General features: G+C 41.9%; 1 protein-coding gene across 2 annotated transcripts in view; it reads right to left on the bottom strand.

The window, feature by feature from the left end:
* Nucleotides 1-16,239, bottom strand: part of sema3d (sema domain, immunoglobulin domain (Ig), short basic domain, secreted, (semaphorin) 3D) — a 305,816-nt gene extending 289,577 nt beyond the window's left edge. The window contains exons 1-2 of one of the 2 annotated variants that reach the window (XM_080207776.1): nucleotides 15,939-16,239; nucleotides 13,607-13,693 (exon numbers count right to left, since the gene is read on the bottom strand). The gene's annotated coding sequence lies outside the window, so the exon portion shown is untranslated. Of the gene's footprint in view, nucleotides 1-13,606; nucleotides 13,694-15,217; nucleotides 15,299-15,938 lie in introns of those variants that run through there. The other variant, XM_080207777.1, reaches the window with a different exon arrangement.
* Nucleotides 16,240-22,070: the final 5,831 nt, after the last annotated feature.

Raw genomic sequence — 22,070 nt, 5'->3', positions numbered from 1 at the left:
ACAGAATGGATATTCAGAAGCTTTTTCCCAAGGTGGAAGAGTCAATTACTAGGGGGCACAGGTTTAAGGTGCGAGGGGCAAGATTTAAAGGAGATGTGCGAGGCAGATTTTTTGCACAGAGGGTGGTGGGTGCCTGGAATTCATTGCTGGGGGAGATAGTGGAAGCAGATACGGTACTGACTTTTAAGGGGAGTCTTGACAAACACATGAATAGGATGGGAATGGAGAGATGTGGTCCCTGGAAGGGTCGGGGGTTTTAGTTCAGCCGGGCAGCATGGTCATCGCAGGCTTGGGGAGTCGAAGGGCCTGTTTTGTTCTTTGTTCTTTAGGATGGGATATGCAGAAAGAAATAATGATGGGCTGTGAGAAAGGTACAGTGATAATCATGGGTGATAATAATCTACATTTAGATTGGCTGAATCAGACTGGAAAAGGTAGCCTACAAAGTGAACTCAGAGTGTTTGAGTATTTCTTAGAGCAGCATGTGCTAGAGGCAATCACAGAGCATGTTACATCAGATCTGGCAATGGACAACAAGACAAATTTAATTAACAATCTCACAGTAAAGGTGCCCCAAAGTGACAGTGATCACAGCATAATTGAATTTCACGTTGAGTTTGAGGGTGAGAAGAGTGGTTCTGATGCTGGCCTTTTGAACTTAAATGAAGGGAATTATGAGGGTATGAAAACAGTGCTGGTTAAAGTGAACCAAAAAATTAGGTTAACGGATAAGCCAGTACCGATGCGGGGGGAACTTAAAACAATTACAATCACCAGGCAAAAGATAATGAAAAAATCATTAGAAGTAAAAGCTGCAAGTCCCCGGGTCCTGAAGGATTTCATCCCAAAGACTCAAAATAAGCAGCTGCTGAGATAGTAAACTCTTTAGTTTTAATTTTCCAAAATTCCCCAGACTCAGTAAAGACAGTGAATTTAGCACCTCTATTAAAGATCAGAGGGAGACAGAAAACAAGAAACTACAGGCCAGTTAAACATCTACAGGCCAGTTAGCTTAACAAAGGCTGGAATCCATTATTAAGGAGTTTACAGTGGGCCAATTAGAACATCTCAATGCAACCAGGTAAAGTCAATATGGTTTTGTGAGAGGGAAATCATGTTTGAATAATTTATTACAAATCTTTGAGAAAGTAAGAAGTGACGTGGAGACAGGAAACCCTTTGAATGGTGGCACAGTGGTTAGCACTGCTGCCTCGCAGCACCAGGGACCTGGGCTCAATTCCCAGCTTGGGTCATTGTGTGTGTGGAGTCTGTATATTCTCTTCATGTTTGTGAAAGTTTCCTTTGAGCGTTTAAATTTCCTCCCACTGTCTAAAAGATGTGCTGGTTAGGTGTATTGGTTGTGCTAAATTCTCCCTGAGTGTACCCTGTACTCAGTGTTATTTTGTAGATTATAGCTATCCTCTACACTATCCACTACTTGGTTAATCTCAGTGTCATCTGCAAATTTTTTAGTTGTACTCCCCACGTTGTGTTGTTGTGTTGTTTCATGGAAACTTTTATGTTTGTGATTTATGCAAATTGACTTTAGCAAAAACTTGGAGTGGGATTTTCCAGCCTGTGCCACCAGTGAGATCTTTCAGTTTTTTAAAAATGTATTTATTTACTTACTTGCTGGCTAGGTCAGAATTTATTGTCCAGGCCTAATTGCCCTTGAACTGAGTGGCTTGCAAAATTATTTCAGAGGCCATTTAAGACATTGTTGTGGATCTGGAGTGACATGGAGGCCAGACCAAGTAAAGATGGCAGATTTCCTTTCTGAAAGGGCATTAGTGTACCAGACAGGGTTATTTTTGCAACAATCATTAATGTTTTCATGGTCTTTGTTAGACTTCTCATTCCAGGATTTTACTGAATTCAATTTTCATCATCTGCCATGGTGGGATTCCCTTAAGTATTACCCTGGGTCTCTGGATTACTAGTCAAATGGCAACATCACTCCATCAACACCTTCCCTGCAAGGACCCAGGTTCGAATCCAGCCATGTGTGATTGTCTCTGCAGAGATTGCACATTCTTCCTGTGTCTGCGTGTGTTTCCTCCAACTGTTCCGGTTTCCTCCTATAATCCAAAGATGGGCAGGTTAGGTGGATTGGTCATGCTAAATTGTATCCTGAGGGCCTGATTTTATCATCGCATTGTGCCCATTTTTGGGCACAAAAACTTGGTAAAGTCGGGCATGAGGTGAATAGTGCAATCTGCCCCACGTCCGCGCTGAATCCCCCTTTACCAAGGCCTGAAATGGATGCTTCGTCAATTTAAATGCATTTGCTTGCATTTAAACTGAATTAATGGCCTGAATGGCCAACTTTACTGGCATTTCCCCCTTTACCATCGTGTTTCCCCGTCCAGGTTCGGCGTGAAACAGATACGCTCGGCAAAGGTCTGTTTCGGGCTCTCCAGCTTCTGAAGAGGTCAGTTCAGAGCTTCCAACAGCTCCCTGACTCAGATCGGTGGTGGGGGGGTGGGGGAGGGGGAGTGGATAAGTGGAACAGTTATGTTGTGGGGTTGGGGCGATGACTGTGGGGGCCATCGCTCTCGCTTTTTGTGGCCCGGGAGCAATGTGGTAGGGGAGCATTTTTCAATTTTTTTTTACTGTGCATGTACAGTTGAAGGCTCTGATTGGAGCAGCAGCGTTTCGGGTGCCATAAGCTCCACCCAAAGCACAATTCAGATTTGCAACTTTTTTTTAAGACTCAGTGCATATAGGGGCGCCTGAGAACAAGTTTACAAGTCAGATCTGAATTGCGCCCAGATTCAGCACTTAAAATCAAAATGGTAAAATGAGGCCCTTAGTGTCCAAAGGTGTGTAGGTTCGGTTAGATTAGCCAAGCTAAATGCCCGGTGTTATGGGGAGAACATAGGGGGGAGAGGCTGGGGAGAGAGGGCCTGGGTAAGCTCCTGTTTGGAGAGTCAATGCAGACTGGATAGGTCCATTGGTATCTTTCTGCATTGTAGGGATTCTATGGTTCCATAATTCCAAAAAGAATGGAAGATGAGCAGAAAGACACAGCAAGGCAGACAGAGGTAGATGTTGCAAAACACTGCCAGTTAAACAAAGAGACAGAGATTGGTATTTTAGTCCATAAGGTGCACTGTAGGAAACCATTCATTCCATATACATATTTCAAATCAAGCAAATGCATGAAAAAAGCTGTGGTTTGACTCCCTCCTGAGCCATTTATGTGAAGGCCACCGTGCAAGCTAATCATTACTTTCCAAAACATCACAAGGACAAGGAAAATGATTTACAAAAATGATTAATTGTCTTGTAGTTTTCATCAATCTAATAGAGTGCTTCCAGTACGCTGGAGCTAATTTCAATGCCTGTTAACCTCTTATACCCACAGCTCCCAAGGTACATAAAGGACCTTTATTGCTCTGCCTCTGTTCTGCTTGAATGGCCCAGCTTACACACTGTATTAGATCTGACTGCATTTAATAGCATGTATAAGGAACAGATGTTACTAATTAAAGCAAAGTTCAACAATACAGGCTAATTAATAACCGATTAACCCTTTCAAGAGTCTAAGGATTCCCAATGGCGTTGCCTCCAGCTCAGACAGAAAATGGGTGATTTCAAGTATCTTCACAACTATGGGTAAAACTTGACAATCAGGGACTGGACGGAAGAGATTTATAACCTCATGCATAAAACTCATGAGGTTTTTCCTCACGTCATCTATCAACTGAAACACAACTTTATTCTGAATCTTGAGAGCTGTTTAAGTTTCAGAATTCAATGTTGGGTATGGATTGTGGAGTGTCTCAGTGAGGTTTAGATTGTTGAGTGGACAGAACATGCTATTAACAATTATTGGGAATAAGAATTCCCTGGTTTAACTCATTTATACTGTGGATCTTGCAAATTGTTGCCTAATCTCCCTTGCTGACTTCCGCACGGTATCTGATGAGAATAACAATGATTGTAAATATAAACAAGGAGAATAATGCTGTAAGACTGGGTTGGGTAACCTCTCTTAATTGATTCTCCAATTTAGAAGTGCCTTAAGCACAAATAACACTCAAAGGCCAGGTTCCAATTCCAAACAAGGTCACAGAGAGTTCACTTTTATTACCAATTTGATATCACTAAACTCTTTGCAAACCATAAAAGGATTTAATGAACATTTTTAAAATAACTAACAGAGAATGAATTTCCAACAATTCTTGATAGTTAATGGTCAGCCACTGTCAACTGGTGCATTCTCCATGGCAATGTTTCTAAAATCTGAGTCCACTTGTCACACGGTCAGCGCCCTCTTCTCATACAGCGTAAAGTTATTGTTTTTCATAACATTGGCATTCTTGCAAATTGTCCTGATGAGTACAAGATGAAAATCTTTGACAAAATATCTCTTTTGACAATACGTAAATTTTAATCTACTGAAGGATTAGTTATTAACTAATCATAACAACCAATTTTTATCACTGAATTTACAACAGACCCAGACATCAGGTAAGGAATAATTTGAGTGGAGAGCTTTGGGAACCATAGGTCCAAAGTCTCCTGTTTTTCCCGAACACTCTACATTCACCATGTGGCATGTCACCAATTCTCATATGCCATATCCCAAAATATTATTTGCATTTGAATGAATCGCTGCTTATCACCGTCTCCCTAGGAAGCCATCTCCATAGATTAACCACTTACTACTGAGTTAATGAGGTGTTTTATTTTTGTCACAATCTGAGTCCATATTTGGTACATTTCAAATCAAGTAAATAAAAGACTGCTATGTTTCTCTTAAGCTACGGTACTAACACATGGATGCCACAGTGCCTAAGTATTGATGTGAGCCCCGCCACGCCAGTAATTATTTATGTTCACATTGTGATCTTTACAGCTGCTCAGATTCCTTGCAAATGATTGTTGTCTGAATGGAATCAGCAGAGAAGCTTGAAAGCAAACTGACCCAGTGTCATTACTGACCTACAGTGGCTCCCAGTGGGTTGCCTTAACCCAGCATTAGTTTCTAAGACACAAGCATGTTTTCCATCACATACATCGCCCAAAATAATGTTCAAGTATTGTGCAATAAAGAATGTATTTGTGTAACAAGCAGAAATTCAAGTGCTTGATTTTATTTAAATGTCGACATTTCAATTGCTCTGCTTTCATATGATGTTATTTTTCAAAATTCATAATTTCCTAAATATTCTGAGGGTACATTTAATTCCGTCAATTTAAATTTTAACATGGAAGCAACGTAACATATTCCACATCATTTAAGTGCCAGTTCAGTGCCTCTCATGAAAAGTCACACTATTGCATTGTTCTTCCATGGATTCAAATTGTGCCAAAAATTAATTGTTGTGGAGGAAGGATTGATTTTCACAATGGATTTTGATGTTATAATATTTGTTGAAAGAAAATCATTGAGATGGGTGGGTGTTGAGTTATTGTTTAACATTCCTTTTCCTGTGTCTGAGCTCAAGGTGGCTGAGGTACATGGTTCAGGATTGCAAGAGCTCTCTCTCAGTTATTTCACTGTTTTACAGGGAATTCAGGATGTGTTACTGATCATCCACCGCCAGCCTCATTAGCTCAGCTCCTGTTTGTGTTTTTTATTTAACTGCAGATGTCCTGTTGAGGAAGGATGGAAGGAGCTGTTCCAATTGGCAGACACATGATAATACACTAGTCATTGTACAATCATTGAATGGAGCCTTTTGTGCTGTAGACAATGATATTATTCACTTGGGGAGTACTTTTCTATTGGTACCTGTGACCCAGGGCTTGTACACAGCTTCACATCACAGATTTTAAGATCGAATGGATCCCTGCAGCCCTACAAGCTGGACTTCAGTCTGTTAAATCAGTCTTAAAGTTAGGAAAACAGAAAGTAAGGCAGGCAGTTCTTTGCTGAAAACAGTGAAAATGGGGAAGTTTGCAAGCAGTTTCATTGAGATCCGTGTAAAACTTTATTTTGCATTGTTTACAGTCAACGTTCTGTGAGAAATGCTGATGTTCCCATTTCTCAAATTAGATTCAGATAACTTCACAGAAGAATTACACGACACAATTTCCAGAAGGCGGGGACAAAGCCAATTCATATTGACACAAATTGGGTTGAATAAAAGTTTGGAAAGGAGCAAATAATAATGTGCACTCGGATCAATTCTGGGGACCTGCGGTCGAATCCTGCCATGATAGGTGTTGGAATTTGAGTCCAATAAGAAATATCTGGAATTAAGAATCTACTGATGGCCATGAAACCATTGTCGATTGTCGAAAAAATCCATCTGGTTCACTAATGCCCTTCAGGGAAGGAAATCTGCCGTCCTTACCGAGTCTGGCCTTCATGTGAGTCCAGAGTCACGGCAATGTGATTGACTCTCAACTGCCCTCTGAACTGGCCGAGCAAGCCACTCAGCTTCAAGGGCAATTAGAGATGGGCAATAAATGCTGGCTGGCCAGTGGCGCCCATGTCCCATGAATGAATTTTTTAAAAATCAATTAAACCAAATGAAGTATCTGTAGTGTTAGGAAATCCAATGTAATTGCCTCTTACTGCTAATGAGATAGGCTTCATCACAAGAAGTATAGAATATAAAAAAAGTGTAGATATTGTAGGCTGGCCATACTTCATTCAGAAAATTATATTCAGTTTTGTAGGTATTTGCCTTAGACAGATTCTAGCAATGATAACCAGTTTGAGTTATGATGGAAGATGAAGGTAAAACCTGTGCCACATTTCTTTGATGAACTGATTGATGTGATTACAATAATGAGGAGAATTGATAGAAAGCGAATTAACCTTCCTTCTTACTTCATACACCTAATGATGTTTGAAACAGACAAAGCCCACATGCCAATGTCTGTTCCCATAGTTAGTTTCTCCTGGAACATGTCACCGGCCTGTCACCAGAAGCTGGAACTTGAGAAGCCCTACTCTGCAGTAAGTGTGACTGATCAGGAGTGTCTCCTTCCATTACTAGTCTCTTCTACTTTTCTCTAGCTCAGGGCAGAGGAAAGGCAAGACCTTCTACAAGACCTCCCTTCATCCTAATATGACAGTCCAGGAAAAGACAGCATCATCTTAAAATCAAGAACAGGAGGGAAATAAAGATTCACGTAACAAGCTATGAGGGTTGCACCATCCTAGAAGGATATCTTTGCAGATTCAAGGTATGTTCTTGTTCAATGCAATTAAGATGTTGGGAGATATTAGAGAGGGAAGGGAACTTGGAATTAAAAACATAAATATCTACCATAGGCAACAAAATGGCTTACTTGTTTTCAATATTTCCTAGGATAACGAATTAGAGATAGAGTACAAATGTCACTACAACACTCACAATTCACACAAATACAGATGTACTAACTTGTCTGAGTGAGTGACCAATCTTGGTCACATCACTGGATTGTCCAGTGTTATAGAGACTGAAAGCTGGTCATATTAACTGATGAAGCCAAGAAGGCTTTTGCTAACTACAAGCTGTAAGTTATGACAATAACTATCTACTTCTCATAATCAAAACAGCAAAAATGTTCTCTTTGAGGCAAAGCCAAGAGGCTGTGCTGGAAAGAGGAGGCATGGGCAAAGAATTTTGTCCTTAGGATTCCTGCCGTGTTCCCTGCAACTCCCAATATCAACACATGGCTGTAAGCCACTCTCCTACACTCTGAACGGTATTACGCCTTGTCAGCTTTTATAGTGTTTTGGCCATGCTGAGGCCAGGTGGAATCTAAATTTAATTGCTCTAGGGAGTTGTTTAGATTTAGGAAGGGAGAAATCACACAGGGAGTACATTTTGCACCGTGGCACCATTAATTTAGATAATTGAATAGGAACATTGCACTTGTTGGCACAAAACCAGAAATAAAAACTGCAACTTAATGTTAAAATAGTGGTAATGTAACTAACTTCCGAGAAATCACAATATTAGCTTTACGAGATCAAAAAAAAGTTTTTAAACTTTGCCGAGAATGCAGAATTAAAACAACCAAGAAACAATCCACAAAGGAGTCACCTCTGGATCAAAACCTCTACCCCAAATTCTTACCAGGGACCTGTCCTGCCTCCAGACAGCAGGCTTTACTGAGGAGCCCCACCCGATGTGTAACCTCTTTCAGATGGTAATGGACACATGGGCTAGAATCTTGACGTGCTTAGACAGCACATGCCTGATCCAGAAGCGTGTGAAAATACACGATGAGACATTGAGTGCACACGCTGGCACCATGATGCACTCATGCAATATTGTGGTTGACTGGTGTGTGTGAGAGTTGGAAGCAGGCGTGGTGACAATCAAACAGACAATTTAACACACTGAGAGGCCAAGTGAAAACAATCTTACATGGCCCGTCTGCCTTTATGGTGGATGGGTGGGCCCGCTAGCCAGGTGGCCTGAACGTTTTAGCTGCAGTCTCAATCCAGTGCGGGATGAGATGTCAGGACTGAAATAAAATTAACAAAGGTGTTCAGGGAGTGCTGCCTACACACTCTCTGCATAGTTTTCCCATTGCAATTTATTTTCTATGGGTCTGTAGCTAACTGATACAACTACATAGCAGCCCTCCCTCCCTTTTCTCACTCCTTGCCCTCTCTGACAGTGCTCACCCTTTCCCAGGATGCTTTAGATGTGGCTACCTGGTTCTTGGCCAATCTGCTTGAACTTGCATTCCAATCGCAGTGAGAAACAGGCTTTGTCTTGGGTTCTGAGCCCGACACGTGTGTGAGCCCGACACGTGTGTGAGCCCGACACGTGTGTGAGCCCGACACGTGTGTGAGCCCGACACGTGAAAACTCAAACCACTGTTTGCAGAATTCCCTAAAAAAACTTCTGACAATTTAAATTTTTTCCTTTTTTGTCAAAAGGTGTCTGAAACAGAAAGAGATTATTTTTTTCCCTTCAGTTTTATATTTTTCATTCATGTTCAAGCTCTCCTATTCTTTAAGCCGGACTCCAACACACAGTGATTTGATGCACATCATCTGGTGATCCCCAGGGTGTGCCAGCCATGTCTGTGGGCAGCTTTCCCTCCTTGACTGCTCTCTCTGGTGATGCTGCCATTGAGCTCAGGCAGTGATGATGTAATGGTGTGGAATCAGAAGCTCTGCTCCAACCCCACCCCAAAGCTTTGTGCACAGAGTCAATGCTGCCAGTGTGCTGCAATTTCAAAGGTGCTGTACTTTGGACGAGGTGTCAAACCCAAAGCCCTATATGTGTACTCATGTTGATGTAATAAGTCCCTGCTGCCTTTTCCAATATTTATTCCTCAAATAAATAGTAAAAGATTGATTTTTTGGCCATCATCACAGTAAGAAGTCTCACAACACCAGGTTAAAGTCCAACCAATTTATTTGATAGTAAACTCACAAGCTTTCAGGGTTTCCCCTTCGACAGGTGAATGGAGAGTTCTGGCCTCAGACAGAGCATATAACTGAGGCATTCACCTAACGAAGGGGCAAACCCCAAAATGTTGTGGGTTTACTATCAAATAAATTGGTTGGACTTTAACCTGGTGTTGTGAGACTTCTTGCTGTGTTTACCGCAGTCCAATGCCGGCATCCCCACATCATCATCACATTACCATTGATGGAACTTCGCTGTTTCAGAGTTGGCTGTTGCGTCTCCTTCCATGTCTCAGTACTTTATTGGTTGTAAGCTGCTTTCGGGCTTTTAAAAATCCAACATAAGTGCAAGGATTTTATTCTTCTCCTTTCCCAGTGTCTGCAATGACCAGATTACTAATTCAGTCACTATTTTACCTTCTGCATCACTTCAATTTCCCAGTTCCTGCGCTGAGTGTGACTGATAGCAACTAGGTGATGAATCACAGGTTCAAAATTATTTCCAATTGTTAACTATCATTGACTCATGTATAGGGCATTGGTGAGGCCGCAGCTGGAGTACTGTGTGCAGTTTTGGGCGCCGTACTTACGCAAGGATATTTTGGCCTTGGAGGGAGTGCAGAGGAGGTTTAATAGGCTGATGCCGGAGTTGAGGGGGTTGAGCTATGAGGAGAGGCTGAATAAACTAGGCTTGTACTCGTTAGAGTTTAGAAGAATGAGGGGAGATCTCATTGAGACGTATAAGATGATGAATGGGATGGATAGGATGGAGGTGGAGAGACTCTTCCCGCTCAGAAAGGACAGTAGGACTAGGGGGCACAGCCTCAAGATAAAGGGGGGGCAGTTTAGAACGGAGTTGAGGAAGAATTTCTTCACTCAAAGGGTGGTGAATCTCTGGAATTCTCTGCCCGTTGAAGTGGTGGAGGCTACCTCGCTAAATATTTTTAAGAAGCGGGTTGATGGGTTTTTGATAAGAGAGGGGATTAAGGGTTATGGGGAGAGGGCGGGAATGTGGAACTGAGCCACGACAGATCAGCCATGATCTTATTGAATGGCGGGGCAGGCTCGAAGGGCTAGATGGCCTACTCCTGCTCCTATTTCTTATGTTCTTATGTTCTTAATGCATGTTGCAAAATCAAATTCAATGAATTTTCTCTGCCCTGAGAGACCATTAGTTCAGAAGTTTTTAGTAGCATTTTACTGACAGAAGTGATATAAACATAGGTTTCTAAAAGGTGCCCAGTACTGTTGACATATTCTCAATACATTGAACTCTTAATCCAGGAGTAAATAAAATGGCTGAACTTGTCCTAAACATAGCTAATTTTTCACTGTGTTAATCTTAGGTTTCCCTGAGGAAAGACAGATTACTGATATGCAACATTTCCCACCTCACTTTCTGATAACAGGCACTCAAGTGAGTCAGCGTCCACATATAGTTCATCTTTCTGCCTGTAGCCAGCCTTCTCAGTTAGAACCACCGAAGGAAGGCAGTCAGCAAACATGTGGAGGATTCAAAAAGTTAAGTGCCTTATTTGTCAAACCAAAGCTAGAGCAATGATCAATGATCTTGGAGGTTTCCAGTTGCTCTTGTTGGACCTAAACCAGCTTACTCAACTAACCCGAAACCAGGATTACAGCTGGACTCTGCGATGAGTGTGAGGATCAATAAATCAGTATTTCAAATAACTTGTTTCAATGTAGGTTTTGGTGCAACCTGACTGATTAATGGATAATAAATAGTGCACACAACATAGAAACATAGAAAATAGGAGAAAGAGTAGGCCATTCAGCCCATCTAGCCTGTTCCACCATTCAACATGATCCTGGTTGTTCCTCTTCCTGAACACCACACTCCAGCGTTCTCCCCTTATTCCTTGAGTCTGAAAATCTAACTATTTCCTTCTTAAATATATTCAGTGACCTGGCCTCCACAGCCTTCTGTGGTAGAGAACGCCACAGGTTCATTCTTCTGATTGAAGAAAGTTTTTCTTACATCGGTCCCTTTTAATAGCATTTAAAACAGAGATGAGGAGGAATTTCTTCAGCCAGAGAGTGGTGAATCTGTGAAACTCTTTGCCACAGAAGGCTGTGGAGGACAGGTCATTGTGTGTCTTTAAGACAGAGATAGATAGGTTCTTGATTAATAAGGGGATCAGGGGTTATGGGGAAAAGGCAGGAAAATGGGGATGAGGAAAAAATCAGCCATGATTGAATGGCAGAGCAGACTCGATGGGCCGAATGGCCTAATTCCGTTCCCATGTCTTATGGTCTTAGGGCCCCAAATGGCCAACACTGTATCCTGAAACTGTTCGAGTCCTCTAGTTAAAGGAAACAACATCCCTAAATCCAGTCTATTCACCCCTGTCAAAATTCTAGATATTTCAATTAAATCTTCTCTCATTATTCTAAGTGAATCCAGTGAATACAGGCCCAGCTGAGCCAATGTCTCCTCACACAATAATCTTGCCAACCCAGGATATAAGTGTGTATTGTCTATAATCACCATGTAATTAGGAACAGAAGATAACTGTGCATTTATTTAACAGGTTAATGATCAAGTTCCCTAATTTATGATGACTGAAGAGACCAACTCCAGTTGCAGTGAATTGTATTATTCTTGTCATACCTGGGACACGTCTTTCATGATTCCTTGTATTTCATTTAGGGTTCTGAGTAGGGAGTTCAGTCCATCGAGCCTGCTCCACTGTTCAATGAAGTCAAGGCTGATCACTCACCGAACTCCATGTACCTGCCTGTGCCCAGGATCACTTTGGTTACCAAAATAGCTTTGGTTAACAAAACTCGATCAGTCAGGTTTGAAAAATTGATCAAGCATCAGTTGCTGTTTGCAACAAGGAGTTCCAAACTTCTACCATCCTTTGTGGGTAGAAGTGTTTCCTAATTTCATAGCTGTCCAGTCTGGTTATCTGTTGCACTATATTCCCTTATATTTGTTTCTAGTTTAATGGTGCACTTATTAGTTGGAAACAATCAACAGAAAATGAAAAGATTGCTTTTTATGACCTCAAAGTGTCCCAAAGTGCTTCATAGCTAATGAATATCACCTTATGTTTAGCTTTGTAAGGAATGCAGCAGCCAGTAAGATCTCACAAGTTGCAAGTTCATAGAATCAGAGAATTTGTAGAATCATTACAGCGCAGAAGGAGGCTGTTCAGTTCTTAAGTCTGCATTGACTTTTTGACACAGCATCTTATCCAGGCCCTACCCCTCATATTTACCCCACTAATTCCCCTAACCTTCACATCTTTGGTCACTACGGAGCAATTTAACATTGCCAATCTGCCTAACCTGCACATCTTTTGACTGTGGCAGGAAACCCATGCAAACATGGGGGAAATGTGCAAACTCCACACAGGCAGTCATCCAAGGCCAGAATTGAACCTGGGTCCCTGGTGCTATGAGGCAGCAGTGCTAACCACAGTGCCAACGTGCTGCTCTAATTAGATAAATGACTGGAACTGATCCTGTTCGTGTTAGTTGAGGTGGTGAACATTGGCAAACATCCTTGAATATGCTTTAAATGGTTCCTCTGTATCCGTCTGAACGGATTCCTAGAGTTCAATTCAATGCCTCACCTGCAAGATAAAATACTTACCTGGCTGGGGTATTTTTTTCTCAGTGGGCCAAAGGGCCTCTTGCTTTTATGACTCTGAGACAATGAACATTGGAAGTGAGTTCTTCCATTGACTCTCCAGTTAGACAAGTGGAGCTTTTAATATTACACATGAATCACAGTTAATTTCTATTCACTGAAGATTTGTTCTTCACTTACTCCATAATGAAGTGAAAAAATTCTATGCCCCCACACCCCCCAAACCCAGCACCTCTTCCCCTTTCGAACGCTTTAACCTCTGTCTGCACTTGTTTTGTTTCAGTGGTCCCTTTGGGATGATCTTTTGCTCTCAGTTCAATGATTTCACAAAACAGTGATGTAGCACTTTACATTGTTGCAAAATCAGAACTGCATCAAATGGGGCAAAAACTGCACCATGAGCAGGTGATAAACAAGTCAGGAATACTTATACAGAAAGACCAAAGTGAATTGGAGTCATTTCAAGGACAGTCTTCCCAGTCAAAGACAACTTCCATTGTAACATAAATGTTAGAACGCTCTCTGTAAAACACCACATATTGCAATCTGATGTACACACCAGGAACAGCATAAAGCTGCACAATGTTTTCCCTTTGCCTTTTGAATGCTCTAATGTCCATGAATTTACCAGTAAAAATGATAATAAATCACATGAAAGAGCTTTCATTTACCTCACCAAGGACTCTCAAACAATGACGTGTACTCCTCAGACCGAACATCACAGTGTGCTAACGTCTCCAAAATCTTTCATTTTCCTCCTACAAGTCACACAAAATAATCATTAACTGAAAATTTACAGATGCCCTTTTTTCCCTCACCAAGATATGTTATCATATTCAACAACATACTCAACAACTTTTTATCTTAGTATTTTGCTTTTTGGTTTTATATTCATGCTCTAAATTCATTCTGCTGCCTAAATTCATTGTTTATTTGAGATTTTGCAAATGTAAATTCAGTCGGGATGCTTTTCCTCCTCTCCAGTCAACTTTAATTTCAGAAACTCCACATTTTAATGTGATTTCAAGATCCTGAGGAATTTTATGTGGGACAGAAGCAAAACTTGAAATGTTAGTTTCAGTAGACCGGCTCAACATTTAACAAGTTAGACTTTAGATTTTAAGATACAATTTATGAAATAATGCTGCATTAAATTGCACATAATCATTGTTTCCTTTCAATTAAGCTGCAGAAAGAATGATTTACTTTTCCAGTTAATATATTTGAAAGATTTCAATCCTAAATTACTCCAGAGCAGTAAAACACATCAAAGCAAATCAACACTCCTTTGGAAGGGAGAAGTAGAATAGACCAATTGTACACAGTTTACCATCTGTTATCTATAAAAATGTTACTGTGTTAATGTTTCAGCTCACAATCTAACCCAACAAGTCTGTCACCAGGAGATCAGATATTTGGGTAGGTCACTGTATTGTCATATACTATATAACTGATATCCTAATTGACTTCCTCTTGCAACCGCTGTGTGTACAGGCAAATCCAGCTACTCATTTCACTTCCCGGAGTTTCTCCAGATCCTGTCCTGAAGGTAGGACCTTGCCTTTCATGGAAACGTGGAAAATAGAAGCAGGAATAGGCCATTCAGCCCTTTGAGGCTGCTCCAGCATTCATTATGACCATAGCTGATCACCAAATTCAATATCCTGATCCCACTTTCCCCTCCATGTCTTTGATCCCTTTAGCCGCAAGAACTGCACCTAATATAGATATAAGTTGAAAGGGTTGAGGGCTTCAAGTTATTAGGTGTCCACATCACCAACAACCTGTCCTGGTTCCCCCCATGCTGACACTTTAGTTAGGAATGTCCATCAACATCTCAACTTTCTCAGGAGACTAAGGAAATTTGGCATATCCATGATAATTCTCACCAACTCCTACTGGTGCACCATAGAAAGCATTCTTTCAGGTTGTATCATAGCCTTGGAAAAGCAGCCAGCATAATCAAGGGCCCACGCACCCCGGACGTTCTCTTTTCCACCTTCTTCCATTGGGAAAAAGATGCAAAAGTCTGAGGTCACACACCAACCAACTCAAGAACAGCTTCTTCCCTGCTGCTGTCAGCCTTTTGAATGGACTTACAATAAGTTGATCTTTCGCTACACCCTAGCTGTGACTGTAACAATGCATTCTGCACTCTCGTTTCATTCTCTATGAATGGTATGCTTTGTCTGTATAGCACAATATCTTTTCACTGTATACGAAGACACGTAACAATAATAAATCAAATCAAATAAGTGATAACATAGGTGATAACATCCCACCTGCACTGGGTTCACACACAACTCTGGAAGGTCAGTTCCATTCGGACTGTTCAACCAAACTTGGCTATGGCAGAACTCCACACACCTGCCCTTCTCACAGGAACCATTGGGTGACTATTCCTCTTTTAAAAAAAATCTCAGCCCTGACAAAGGTCAGTTAAATCCACATCAGACTGAGAAATAAGTCGGTGGAGGCTGGTTAATCTGCTACTTGTGAACACACAGCACGGTGAGTGTATCTGCGGGGCTGCGAGAGGAGGCAGACTCACTGCAAACTCAGTTTCCCCACTCTGGGATATGACTTCACTGCTAGATTTCATGGAATGATAGGATTTCAGCGGGCTGTAGTCAAATAGTTAACATTTTTCTCCGCGTGGACATTCACACCAGGTTACGCATACTTACAGCAGGTACTTAAATGTAGGTTTGTAATTAAAAAAAATGATTTTTCTAGAGAAATGGGTAAAAACATATTTCTGTGACTAAACACAAACTAGAATATGTTTGCATCAAAGAACATTTGATTAAAGAACAGTTTGCAAACACCTCAATTACAAGCGATACATTGTGAATGCATTGTATTAGAAGTAAGAAAGTACAGATTTTTAAAATAATTAATCAGTGATAAATTGGATAGCATTCTATTTACAGAATGGCGAGCGAGTCTATGTGTACAATAACCGGCAGAGGGTAGGATCAGACTGGGTGAATCATTCATTACCTCTGTGTCCAATGCGGCGAGTTGAATGGGCAGTGAGTTCCGGGCAGGCTGAAGAGGGAGAGACTGGCTGCTCAGGAGGGTTCCTGCGGCCAAGTGTCAAAGTGAAACTACACGCTGTCCAAAAACCTGGTGAATGAAGGGGTAAAACCCCCAGTCCGGCAGGAACTGAGTGCCACTCAGCACACGGTTAGAGAGTCACCCAGTACCGGGACTGACTGGGAGACTTGCTACTTACTGTGGGTAGGGTTACTGTATCCTCCTAACCCTAACCCGAATCTGCTCTCAACTGCATTGAGGGACAGTCTCCCACCTTCAGCTGAAATGATGTTTATCCGCTCATTCTTTCATTCATTATTTTCTCCCTCCCTCCCCCTCCCCTGCCTGTCAACAAGCCAAGCTGGCTGGAAATATGAGGCAGTGATTGCAATAGTGTAATGTGGGGCGGGGAATGAGGCAGACACAGGAGCAGCCATTGGGCTGGACTTTCACAGCTGGAACCTCTGCCTTTCCGACAGTACTGCAGTGTGAGACATCCCGGGTTAACCCGGGGCTGGGGGAGATCAAATCGGAATAAAACCTTCCCAAAAGCACCCCCCTCCCATCCGAACAAACTGAAACTTACTTCTCTCTTCATGAAGGGTTTCAACAAAAAAAAGTTTCTCAGTTTGGGAGGGCGACGGAGAGTCAAACTGCAGCCAGAAAGGTTCAATATCATTTCCCCACAAACCTCATTCTGTTTAATATGGGCTGGGATGATACTGTTCCAGATCCCTGGGATATATCTGGGGGCAATTGAACAGGCTCATTCAAGGCATTCTCCTCCAATTCTGTTACACTTTCACAACTTCAAACATGCTTAAAGACAGCAATGTTTTATTTCAAAATGTTCTCCTGTCACGCAGTCGGGGATTAATTCTTCGAAGAGAACTTTTCAGAATCTGGAGATTTTGCTGAGAGTTTTGCTGGGTTAAGGTACATTGCCTTTCCTCAGACACAGGCTGCAAAATCCACCCGCTTTACTGTCAGTGACCAAGAGGTCAGGGCAGGAAGCTTTTTGATTCAATTTGTTTTATTGCACGAATCGTTTCTGAGTAATTGTTAAAGATTCATTTTACCAAACACTTTCACATGGGGTCAGCGCACTTTGGCTTAATACATCCTGAAGGTTTGGATGTGGTTTAATACAACAGTTGGAAAATAATGTGACCAGGAGTCACGCAGGTGAGACGGGACATGTTTTAACCTGAGCATCCCCCTACCCACAACATGGCAAACACATCGATGAAAAACTCACAGGGACGCCCTGTGTATCTCTGCGTGTGACAGAGGTGCTAAAACTATGGTACATATTATTTTCGTTGTAACGCATCTCTGTGAAATTCCTTAGCCCATTGTTAAGGAATCAGATTTAAGCAGATTTACCCGTTGCTGAAATAACAGAGGAATTGAATTTGAATGTGTTACATTTATTAATTTGAATCCCAGTGATTAGCATGCATGATGCTGATGGTAATCACTGTGTCTGGGGTCTGCACACGGTTCTCAGGGGGATTATTAGATACGTTCGTATTTGGAAGAATGGGGTGGTATCTGTTCCAAGAGTTACAAATGGCAAAACGTGCCGCAGTTCTTTCTAAATGTATTTGCAGCTCACTGGGTCAGAACCACCAAATTTAAATAAAAACATTCCTTCCTTCAGGTTGCTGCCGCTGATTCCAGATCTCTCCAGGGATCTATCTTTCTCGACTGTCTCAGGAGAGCCCGTTATGTTCACCTGCTTTGCTCTCAGCCCACTTCCCTGTCCATTCAGCACAACTGGTGCTCATTGCAATGTTTGTCCACATCTCTCTCTATTGGTGAAGGTAGGATTTCTGTACCAATGGGAGGGAGTTTGGGAATGAAGGTCTCTCCAAGACCACAATCCAAACAGGTGAACTGGATCTCCCTGGATCTGTCTGCCTCTCAGGAACAGATGTGGCGATGCTGGCATTGGACTGGGGTAAACATGGTATGAAGTCTGACAACACCACATTTAAGTCCAACTGATTTATTTGATAGTAAACTCACAAGCTTTCAAGGTTTCCCTCTTTGTCAGGTGAATGGAGAGTACTGGCCTCAGACACAGCATGACTTGCCTGGGTTTGCTAAACCTCACTTACTGTACTGTCTGGAGACAATACACATCTCTTTAACCTGTGCTCAATGCTCCTTCCACTCACATTGTTGGCCACTTTAATAGCAGGTTAGGTGTAAAGATTCGCATTCTAACCAGTAATCTGTAAACTGCCTGTGCGGTTACATTCTCTGTCTGAGGCCAGAACTCTCCATTCACCTGACGAAGAGGGAAACCTTGAAAGCTTGTGCGTTTACTATCAAATAAATCAATTGGACTTAAACCTGGTGTTGTCAGGCTTCTCACTCTCAGGAACAGCCCAGTGACTGAGTCTATCACCATTCCATTCAATGTGCAACCCCCCCTGGTTTAACATCAGTGCTGAAAATCCCAGTGAGTGGAGGGTACATTTTCCAGTCTGGCTACTGACTGGGAGCTGGGGATCGGGGGCAACATGAACAGAAGCAAAGTTGATAAGTTTAAACCCCCAAATCCATCTCGTATTCGGTGCTATGTGGTAGGATTTTTTACATCCAGAAGAGTATATGCTGGAAAATCTCAGCAGGTCTGGCAGCATCTGTGAGGAGAGAAAAGAGCTGATGTTTTGAGTCCAGATGAGCCTTTGTCAAAGCTAAAAGACATAGAAAGAGTTTTGACAAAGGGTCATCTGGACTCAAAACATCAGCTCTTTTCTCTCCTTACAGATGCTGCCAGACCTGCTGAGATTTTCCAGCGCTTTCTCGTTTGGTTTCAGATTCCAGCACCTGCAGTAATTTACTTTTATCCAGGATTTTTTTAAGTGTTGTGTTTTGCCAGTGTTTATTCACTCGTGTTTCTCTGAGTGCGATTGTGAGTAATGACTGATTGGGTATGAGATGGAATGACAAGTGGTTAAACTTAATTACACATTTTACCATTTAAATCACTAGGACAGTCAGCCCAAAAAACACTGGGAAAATCACTCATCAAAACATTGTAAAGATCTGAGGGGGATTTATTTAATTTGTGAAAATCTCCATGAAATCACAAGTTAGTGTTTCCAGTCCACCTTCTCCTTAGGCTTTCCAGCCAGGGTTTTCCAGCCAGCGTGACCTGTCAATATATCCTCCAGCAACAACTTCAGAAAGCTACTCCACTTCAGGAGTTTAACCAAGTTTAAATGTGATATTTTCTTTCCATCCTGTGGGCTGTCCTGGGGATTTTTGGTTTCCTTGGTAACTTCTTACTCATTTTGACTTCATGCATCATTAGGAGAAAATAAAGCACTTAGCCGCACGGCAATTGATGAAGAATCTGCATTAATAAACTGAGCGGTGTCCCTCAGTGCGCCGCGAGGCGGCAGCGATCCGGTGCACAGTGAGATCACAGTGATCCGGTGCACAGTGAGGTTACAATGATCCAGTACACTGTGAGCTTATGGTGATTCAGTACACAATGAGATCACAGTGATCCGTTTACTGTGACATAACAATGATCCAGTACACTGTGAGGTCACAGTGATCAAGTACATGATTAAATTAAATTAAGTGCAATGCACGGTTAAGTTTCAATGATCCGGTACACAATGAGATTACAATAATCCATTACATGGTGAAATCACAGTGATCCAGTATCCCACCTAATTTTAGTGATCAAGTACACAGTGAAGCAACAATAATCCAGTACATACTGTAATTACACAGTACACAGTGAAGTTACAGTAGAACATAGAACATTACAGCGCAGTACAGGCCCTTCGGCCCTCAATGTTGCACCGACCAATGGATCCAATCCAATGACCCTCTAACCTAAACTATTCCAATGTTATCCATATGCCTATCCACTGACCATTTGAACGCCCTTAAAGTTGGCGAGTCCACAACTGCTGAGGCAGGGCATTCCACGCCCTTACTACCCTCTGAGTAAAGAACCTACCTCTGACATCCGTCCTATAATTATCACCCGTTAATTTAAAGCTATATCCCCTTGTGTTAGTCATCACCATCTGAGGAAAAAGGCTCTTACTATCCACCCTATCTAACCCTCTGATCATTTTGTATGCCTCAATTAGGTCACCTCTCAACCTTCTTCTTTCTAACGAAAACAACCTCAAGTCCCTCAGCCTTTCCTCGTAAGAGCTTCCCATCATACCAGGCAACATCCTGGTAAATCTCCTTTGCACCCTTTCCAATCTTCCATATCCTTCCTATGATGTGGTGACCAGAACTGTACGCAATAGTATGCGGCCTCACCAGTTTTGTACAGCTGCAACATGACCTTATGGCTCCGAAACTCATTCCCTCTACCAATAAAAGCTAACTGGTCTATAATTACCAGGGCTGTCTCTACTCCCCTTCTTGAACGAGGGGACAACATTTGCTATCCTCCAGTCTTCTGGCACTTTTCCTGTAGACAATGACAACCTCAAGATCAAAGCCAAAGGATCTGCAATCTCCTCCCTAGCCTCCCAGAGAATCCTAGGATAAATCCCATCCAACGCAGGGGACTTATCTATTTTCATACTTTCCAGAATTGCTAACACCTCTTCCTTATAACTTCAATCCCGTCTAGTCTAATAGCCTGTATCTCAGTATTCTCCTTGATAACATTGTCTTTTTCTTGTGTGAATACTGACAAAAAATATTCATTTAGCGCCTCTCCTATCTCTTTGGACTCCATGCACAACTTCCCCACTACTATCCTTGACTGGCCCTAATCTTACCCTAATCATTCTTCTAATCCTGAAATACCTGTAGAAAGTTTTAGGGTTTTCCTTGATCCTACCTGCCAAAGACTTTTCATGTCCCCTCCTGGCTCTTCTTAGCTCTCTCTTTAAGTCCTTCCTAGCTAATTCAAGCACCCCAACTGAACCTTCACATCTCATCTTGACATAAGTCTCCTTTTTCCCCTTCTCAAAAGATTCAACTTCTTTAGTAAACCATGGTTCCCTCACTCGACCACTTCCTCCTGCCTGACAGGTACATACTTATCAAGGACACGCAGTAGCTGTTCCTTGAACAAGCTCCACATTTCAATTGTGCCCATCCCCTGCAGTTTCCTTACACATCCTGTGCATCCTAAATCTCACCTAATCACATCATAATTTCCTTTCCCCCAGCTATAACTCTTGCCCTGCGGTATATACCGATCCCTTTCCATCCCTAATGTAAATGTAACCAAATTGTGGTCGCTGTCACCAAAGTGCTCACCTACCTCCAAATCGAACACCTGGTCTGATTCATTACCCAGTACCAAATCCAATGTGGTCTTGCCTCTTGTTGGCCTATCTACATACTGTGTCAGGAAACCCTCCTGCACACATTGGACAAAAACTGACCCATCTAAAGTATTCAAACTATAGCTTTTCCAGTCAATATTTGTAAAGTTAAAGTCCCCCATAACAACTACTCTGTTACTTTCGCTTCTACCCAGGATCATCTTTTCAATCCTTTCTTCTACATCTCTGGAACTTTTTGGAGGCCTATAGAAAACTCCCAACAGGGTGACCTCTCCTTTCCTGTTTCTAACCTCAGCCCATACTACCTCAGTAGACGAGTCCTCATCAAACGTCCTTTCTGTCACCGTAATACTGTCCTTGACTAACAATGCCACACCTCCCCCTCTTCTACAAGTTTCCCTGATCTTACTGAAACATCTAAACCCCGGAAACTGCAACAACCATTCCTGTTTCTGCTCTATCCATGTCTCCAAAATGGCCACAACATCAAAGTCCCAGTGTAGCACAGTGTGAAATTACAGTAATCCAGGATCCAGTGCACTGTGTAATTACAATAATCCAGGACACAGTGTAATTACAGTAATCCAGTACACAAGAGAAACTCCCTCTCTCCTGGTCAATTTTGTATTTTTCCCAGATGGAAAATGGGAATCTGAGGGAGAAAAAGTTCTGTGATTGTGGAAAATGTTTATATTTGATTGTGCAATTGTAAAAACATGTTAACTCTCCTACAAATCTAATGGTCATGTTGATGTTGTCTGATGTGAATCCAGTCACCTCTTTCTATAAACATAATGGACAT

The sequence above is a fragment of the Carcharhinus amblyrhynchos genome, chromosome 19 (genome assembly GCF_965287045.1).
Source record: "Carcharhinus amblyrhynchos chromosome 19, sCarAmb.v2.hapA, whole genome shotgun sequence".
Lineage (NCBI taxonomy): Eukaryota > Metazoa > Chordata > Chondrichthyes > Carcharhiniformes > Carcharhinidae > Carcharhinus > Carcharhinus amblyrhynchos.
This window is presented reverse-complemented; position numbering and strand designations above follow the sequence as displayed.